The sequence below is a fragment of the Penaeus monodon genome, chromosome 36, assembly GCF_015228065.2.
Source record: "Penaeus monodon isolate SGIC_2016 chromosome 36, NSTDA_Pmon_1, whole genome shotgun sequence".
Classification (NCBI taxonomy): Eukaryota; Metazoa; Arthropoda; class Malacostraca; order Decapoda; family Penaeidae; genus Penaeus; species Penaeus monodon.
Genome location: NC_051421.1, coordinates 18,498,447 through 18,506,499, shown reverse-complemented (window position 1 = coordinate 18,506,499; position 8,053 = coordinate 18,498,447).

The window sequence follows — 8,053 nt, the reverse complement described above, 5'->3', positions numbered from 1 at the left end:
TATATAAAATATATATATATATTGTGTTTTGTGTGTGGTGGTGTGTGTGTGTGTGTGTGTGTGTTGTGTGTGTGTGTGTGTGTGTGTGTGTGTGTGTGTGTGTGTGTTGTGTGTGGGGTGTGTGTGTTTTGTTGTGTGTGTTTGTGTGTGTGTTTCATATATATCTTTAATATATATATTTTAATATTATATATATAATATTATTATATATATATCAATTTATTCATTTCGCTCTCCCTCCTTCTCCGTTTCCCTTCTTCCCTTTCCTCTTTTGCCACCCTCTCCTTTTCTCTCTCCTGCCCTCCCTCCTTCTCTCTTCCACCTCTCCCTCTCCTTCTCCCTCCTTCCTCTCTCCCTTCCTCTCTATCTCTTTTACCTACCCACCCTCTCCCTTCCTCCCTCTCCTCTCCCTTCCTCCATCGCCCTTCCTTCTTACCCAAAACATTGACACAGTAACACTCACTACAACTCAATGTGGCGTTGATCTTGTCATCGTCATCACAGTCAGAGATGTGAACACGGTCGTCATTGGACCAGGCTGTCCCCAGTGGGCATGTCCAGACCTTTAAGCCATCCAGGACGTGCCCGGTGGCGATTTCAGGAGCGAGGGCACAGTCCGTGGAGCCGTGGGTAGGAAGGCCTAGTGATGCGGTGAGAGATGGATGTTAAGTGTTCTGATATCATTTGGAGTTAGCTTTGTTTTGTGGGGGTTATATCGTTACCATTACTGCTGCTGGTCATGCCATATTATCATTATTATCATCGTTACTTGTATCACTGTTATCATTATCATTATTATCACTATTGTTACTGTTATTATTATCATTATTATTACTGTTATTACTGTCATTATTATTTCTGTTATCATTATCATTATTATTACTGTTATTATTATTATTCTTAGCATCACTGTTAGTATTATCATCATTGTTATCACTGACGTAATTATTGACTTTGCTGCTATTATAATTGCTATAAATGCCATAACTATTAGTATATCCTTATCATTATAATAATGATCATTGTAATGATGATATTGATGATGATGATGATAATTATAATAACAATAATAATGATAATATAAATTAGAACAAGGGAAACAAAGCAAAAGTGTAACATCGAAAGTGGACAATCACACTAACCTGCCAGGAGAACCAAGCAAAAGAACCGTTTAATTCCAGCCCCCATTTCCTTGGGAGGTTGGGAAGGAACGGTATCGAAAAAAATCTTTTTCAATCCGTAGAGTTTTCACATCGAACCAAATCTGTTGATTATTCCTTCGTCTATCAACCTCGCCCGAGGGAACGTCATAGCACGGCCAAGGCACAGCACCCTTTTAAGTGTATGAGGAAGCGTGTGTATGTTAATTTACACTGAACACGTTGCGCACAAGTTTCATCGCCTGCGCAGGAACTGCCAATGGGAGGCGTCTCGTGGGCATTCAGTAGTTATGTTAAAGAAAATACATGTGGTACTAATATATAGATAAGAGTGTAGACATGAGAATGTAGACAGAATGACAGCTAAGGTTACAAACTGATAAATATGTAGAAAGAGAAATAGGTGCATACAGATTAAAAGACTCTCTATACATACATACATACATACATACATACATATATATATATATATATATATATATATATATATATATATATATATATACATATACATATATACATACATGCATACATACACACACACACACACACACACACACACACACACACACACACACAGACACACACACACACACGCATATATATATATATATATATATATATATTATATATATATATATATATATATATATATATATATTATATATATATATATATATATACATATACATATATATATTATATATATATATATATATATATATATATATATATATATATATATATAAATATCATCATCATCATCAAGGGCTAACGCCGACGGGGGCGCATGGCCGCATCCACCCTTCGCTTCCAGCCACGAGGATCCCTCGAGGCGAGTCTCCAGGCAGGCACACGGCCCATCTCTAGTTCGTCGCGACAGGTCTCGTCGAGCTGCCCAAACCATGATCTCCTAGGACGTCCCACAGGTCTCCTCCACCCAGGGTTGTCTCGCAGAGAGACAACCTGATGGGCAGGGTCGTCCATAGGGAGGCGAGCTAGGTGGCCCATATACCTGGGGTTGGCGATCCCGGATTATGCAAGAAACAGGCCCCATGCCAGTCCCCGGGTGAAACCCCCGGGTTTTGGAACGGGGTTCCTCCCCAACTGCCCCCCATGACCCGGGCGAAGGGACTTGTTACAAAAGGCATCAAGGCGAGACTCCAAGGCAGGGAAAAAGCTCCAGGTTTCGCCCATGGGAGCAAAACTGGCCAGTATAAAGGGCCCTTTGGGGACACGCAGCTTGGTCCTTCTGCATAGGTCCCCGGACATCTCCCCAAAACGCTCTTTTTTGATCAAATTTTCATGGCCCCCTGTTTGCCAGCCCCTTTCCTTTAAATAAATTCCGGGCTGAAACCCAGAGATTGGACTACGCTCCCAAGGTATGAAAACTTTCTGTCACTTCAACACCCTTTTCCGCCGCAAGCATGGATCGACTAAAAGGGGTTCCCCCAAACGGGCCCCCCAAAATTTCCTAAATTTTGGGTCTTGGTCCGGGAAACCCTCTAGGGCCTGGGGGTTTTTTCCCCCCTCTTTTGGCAAATGCTCAAGAGCCCCACAAGTGACCCCATGGATTTCAATGGATGGCAAACACCGTGGGCCAAAGTCAAGGTCCAGCCCCAAATAAGCCTAGTTTTGCTCCGCACTAAACTTTGGCTAGTAGTTTCTGCCCTTTATCCAGTCCATCAAGGTTTGAAAAGGGGGGGGTGCAAGGACAAAAGCCTTTTGCCTCACCCCTAAATTAACAGGGAAGAATTTCGACATACCCCCACCACACTTTACACCCACTTTCAGTACCATATAGAGGCTTGCTACCCCGGCCAAAAATCTGTTTTGGAATTCCCCTACCCTAGTTTTCTCCCTAGCGTTTTCCCGGGATGCACTGAGCCCAAACGCCTTCTTAAATTTTCGATGTACCTGAAAGGGAAAACCCACGACCAAACCCCGGGACGGCTTTCCCACAATTACTCGAAACCCCTTTAGTAAAAGGGTTTCTTTTTGTGGATTTTGCCAGGAGAAAACCCAGACGCTGGGTTCTTCTGGTCCCTCGTAGGGGTTGCGGAACCTTTTCGAAGAATGTGGGGGGAAACCTTGCCGGGTATGCTAAACATTTGAATGCCACGGTAGTTTGCTACAGTCCCATCGACCCCCTTTTTCCCCCTTTCCCCGAGAGGGATAAACCACCCCCCTCAGCGGGGTCGGGGGGAATGGCCCCCAAAACTGCCAAATGGCAGTGGGGGACTGTATGCGGCCCCGCCCCCCATAGGTTCCCCCCCCCAACCCTTTGGGCATTTCAGCGGGGATATCACATATGCCTGCACTTCCCCCATTTCTTAAAGTTTGGGAAAATCCCCCCGGGCCTAACCCCCGTTGGGTAGGGGGGTTTCCTCGCGATGGGGGGTCCAGCCCGGGCCCACTGAGACACGTTTTGCATCCAAGCTAACTGTTGGAGGGCCCACCTGGTACAACTTTTAAAAATATTTCAGCCCAACGTTCACGAACCCCCAACCCTTTATCTGGATGATCCCCCCTCCCGATCGGGTGCAGTAAACTGTGAGGAGGGGTTGGGTTCAGGGGTTTTTTCAGGGCTAGTTTGGCAAAGGGGAAGGTCTTTACCAAAAAATGGCCTTCGCCTCCTCGCAAAAATTCCTAAAGAACTGGGTTTCCCTTTTCCCTTTCCCGCAGGGTCCCAAACCCTAACCCCACCAGGGAAAAAGACCCCAAGACTTGATTCCCATTTAAACCGGCCTTTTTTACCGCTTCAGTGGCCTCTAATGTCTCCAGGGAGATGGTATTCCCGCCTTTTCCTTGGGGGGGGAAGCCCCAAAGGACTCCGAGCTGTTCGAGTGTTACGCGCTTGAAGGACTCCCCCTAGAGCAATGGGTCCGTCAGGTTGCTGGGGGGCTGGAGTCGGTCGAGATGCCGTGGCGAACCCCGGGGGACACCCTTTCCCCCCTTATTTTGCCAATTAAACACCTTAGGGTGGCCACGGGGGGGACGGGGAGTTTTGGGAAATGGACCCCAGGGTACCACAAACAGGGCCCCATTGGTCGGTGCCACAGAAACCCGCCCCGGGAAAACCCCGCAGTTCTGGAGGTCTCCATCGCATGCTTTACAAAAAATGTGGGGCGATCTCCTTTGGGCCAAAATTACCCCTATCGCTGTAACCAAAACCAGCCCATGCGAGGTTTTGGGGCCTTTTACCGGAACCAGAGGGTCCTCATTTTCTGGGGCCCAGCAAAGTCCCGGGAGAAGGAGGCTTTTCTCGCTCTGGGGTCCGCTCCCCAGCCATTGGGGGCTGACAAAACCTCTCGTTGCCAGTCGGGGACAGCCCGGGTACCCCATTGAAAATCGCCGAACAATGCGAAGTCCCCGGCCCGGGGGCAAATGTCTGCCACAGAATTTCGAGTTTGGCGTAGGAAAGCCCCTTTAAAACCGGGTTTTTTTACATGGTAGGAGGGATACACAATAAGAAAAACAAGAAGCCAAAAGCCTGCTTTAGTCTCCAAAAACATGCCCGAAGTCGACTGGAGAAAGGCTTTTGGCTACAACCCCGGAGGTGGTGACCCCTCGCCGGGCCGACGTAAATAGGGGTAAAACCCCCCACACTTTATCGTCCGCTACCAGGTCTTTCCCTCTTTTAGGGCAGCCAAAATTTAACTCCCAGTCGCCCTTTAATTCCCGCGAGCGAGGTAAACCCCCCCCCCTCCTGCCCCAAGGACCGGATTTCCAAGCGCCTCCCGGAAAGCAGCCGATGTTTTAAACCTTGGGGGGTCAAACCCCCGGGCCCCCGCCCAAAAACAGCCCCAAAATAAATATAAAATTATTATATATATATATAATTATATATGTTAAAATTATATAATTATAGATATATAATTTTAATATTATTTTATATATAAAATAATATATTTATATATATATATATATATATATATAATATATATATATATATATATATATATATATAAAATAATAATATATAACTTTAAAAATTTTATGCATATATATATATGATAGATATTAAAATTATATTTTAAAATATATATAATATAAAATTTTATTTTTATATATATAAAAAAAAAATGTGTGGTGTGGGTGGTGTGGGGGTGTGGGGTGGGTTGTGGTGTGTATGTGTGGTGTAAAGGGGGGGTGTGTGGTGTGCGTGTGCCCTGCGTGTGCCGTGTGCGTGTGTGTAATGGTTACATCCAAAACAAGCAATAAATGTGAAATATAGTTTATATATATATATATATATAAAATATATAATATATTATAATATATAAAATATAATTTTTATTATATATAAAATTGTATATATAAGAGGGGTGGGGTTCCTGCGCATGGTGAAAGTGAAACGATGGTTTTGGGGAGCCGTATAGTGTTAAATTTTCCTTTTCGCCTTCTTGCTTTTAGCCCCCCAAATGGCTAAACCCTTTTGCGAAAAAGGGGGCAGCTTTGCATAAGTCCCCCCCTTTCCAGGTCACCCACTCTTTGTCATCGGATTTTCCCGTACGCCTGCTTTACGGCCCCCTGGTAATTGGGGACTTTGTGGTCCCCCGGCTAAAAATGGGGTAATCCCGGAGCAGCAGGAGGGGCCCCCAAGGGACGGAGCTTGGCCCCACGGCGGGGGACACGCCCTTTGGTTTTGGGACCCAAATCCCGCCCCCTAGCCACCCCGGGGGAAAATTTGGGGGGCTCCCGGGGAAAGGGGGGCCCTTGGGCCCCCCCCCCCTAAATTAAATCTCCCGGGAACGTCCCCCAAAAATGGGGGGGGGGGTGCTGCCCTCCCACCCAGCAAGCCCAAAGGGGCTGTGATTCCCCTTGGGGGAAAGGGAAAAAGTTGGGGGCGGGTTTGGGAAAAGAGAGTTAAATTGTCCGCCTGCGCCCCCGCCCGGCACCAAACCCCCCATGAACTTTTTGGGGCAAGCCCCTTTGGGGGCCCCCCCAGGCGGACGGGGGGGCCGCCCACCCCCCTTTTTTGGGGCAGCAGAGGTGGGTGCCCGGAGTGAAATGCCCAGGCTTTTAAACCCCCGCTTTCCAGGTAGGGGTCTACTGGTCGGGCCGCTTTATGGGCATGGTATCCCACTAGGGCCCAGCTGGTATGAATGTCCTTTTCGGCCCCCCCTGGCTCAGGGGGTGGGTCCCAGCCCGTGGAAAAAGCCTCCTTCTCCGGGACTTTGTAGGTCCCCCGGGTTTAGGATCTTGGCTCCTGGGACCAAAGGGTTTCCCAACCCCCTCGCTGAAAATGGTATAGTGTACGGTTACGTGGCCAAGGGGAATGACCCCACTCTTTTTTTTGCACGAAAGGAGGATCCTCCAGAACTGCAAACATTTTCCGGAGGGGGATTTGCCTGTGGCACTGACCAGAGGGTGGTTGTGGTTTTCCCTACGGGGGGGCCACCCCCCCAAAACCCCGGTCCCTCTAGTGGGGGCCCTTGAGGTGTTTTTTACTGGGACAGAATAAAGGGGGGAGTGGCCCGTGGGTTTACCCCTGGGGGAGTCTTGCCATTTTCCAGAACTTTACCCACCGGAAAACCCCCCTTTTCTTATGGGAGTTCTTCAAGCGGGGAAAAAACTCGAAGCCCCCCCGGAGTCCATTTGGGGAAAGCCCGAGGGCAAGACAGAATTACATCTCCCCGGAGGCCCTTGGAGGCCTTTAAGCATGTCCAGGCCCGGGTGAATGGCAATTTGGTCTTCGTAAACCTTGGTGCATTTAAAGGTCGGGGACACTGCTGAGAAAGGACAAGGAACAGTTCATCAGGAATCTTGCTGAGGAGGTTGAAGGTCATTTCTTGGTAAACGACCTTCATCCTGCCTACCAAGCCCTGAGAAAGCTGAACTCTTAAGCCCTCCTCACAGATGACTGCAGTCCGATCAGCGGATGGACAGATCATCTCAGATCATGCTTGGGTTCGTGAACGTTGGGCTGAGTATTTTGATCAGTTGTACCAGGTAGACCCTCCAAGAGTTAGTTTGGATGCAAGCAATGTCACTATACCTGTGCCGGACCCACCCATCAGAGAGGAACTTCTTAACCTAACGGATGATAGGATAGTGATTTCTAAGTGATATCCCTACTGAACTTCTAAAGGTTGGGGGTGAACCTATGGCTCTGGGCTTGCATGCAGTCTTGACTGCCATCTGGCAATCTGGTACCATTCCCCCTGACCCGCTGAGGAAGGGGAAAGGGGATCGTTGGGACTGTAGCAACTACTGTGGCATTACACTGCTCAGCATGCCAGGCAAAATTTTTGCCCACATTCTTCTGAAATGGATCTGCAACCACCTACTGAGGCATCAGAGGCCGGAACAGTCTGGATTCACTCCTGGCAATTCCACAATAGACCAGATACAAGCACTTTGAGTAATTGTGGAACGCCGTCATGAGTTTGGTCATGGGTTGCTTGCAGCCTACATCTACCTCAAGAAGGCGTTTGACTCAGTGCATCGTGAATTGCTATGGGAGATCCTGAGACTCAGGGGAATTCCAACGCAGATTATTGGCCTGATAGCAAACCTATATACCGGTAATGAAAGTGCTGTAAAGTGTGCTGGGGGTCTGTCAAACTTCTTCCCTGTTAATTCAGGGGTGAGGCAAGGCTGTGTCCTTGCACCAATACTTTTCAACACCTGTATGGACTGGATAATGGGCAGAGCTACTATCCAAAGTCAGTGTGGAGCAACAATGGGTAATATCAAGGTCTGAGACCTTGACTTTGCCGATGATGTTGCTATCCTATCTGAGTCCTTGGAGTCATTGGTTGCAGCTCTTGATGCATTTAGCAACGAGGCAAAACCCTTAGGCCTAGAGGTCTCCTGGACCAAGACCAAGATTCATTTGGGGCCTGTTGGGAAATCTATTCAGTCAAGTTACAGAGAGTTTTACATAC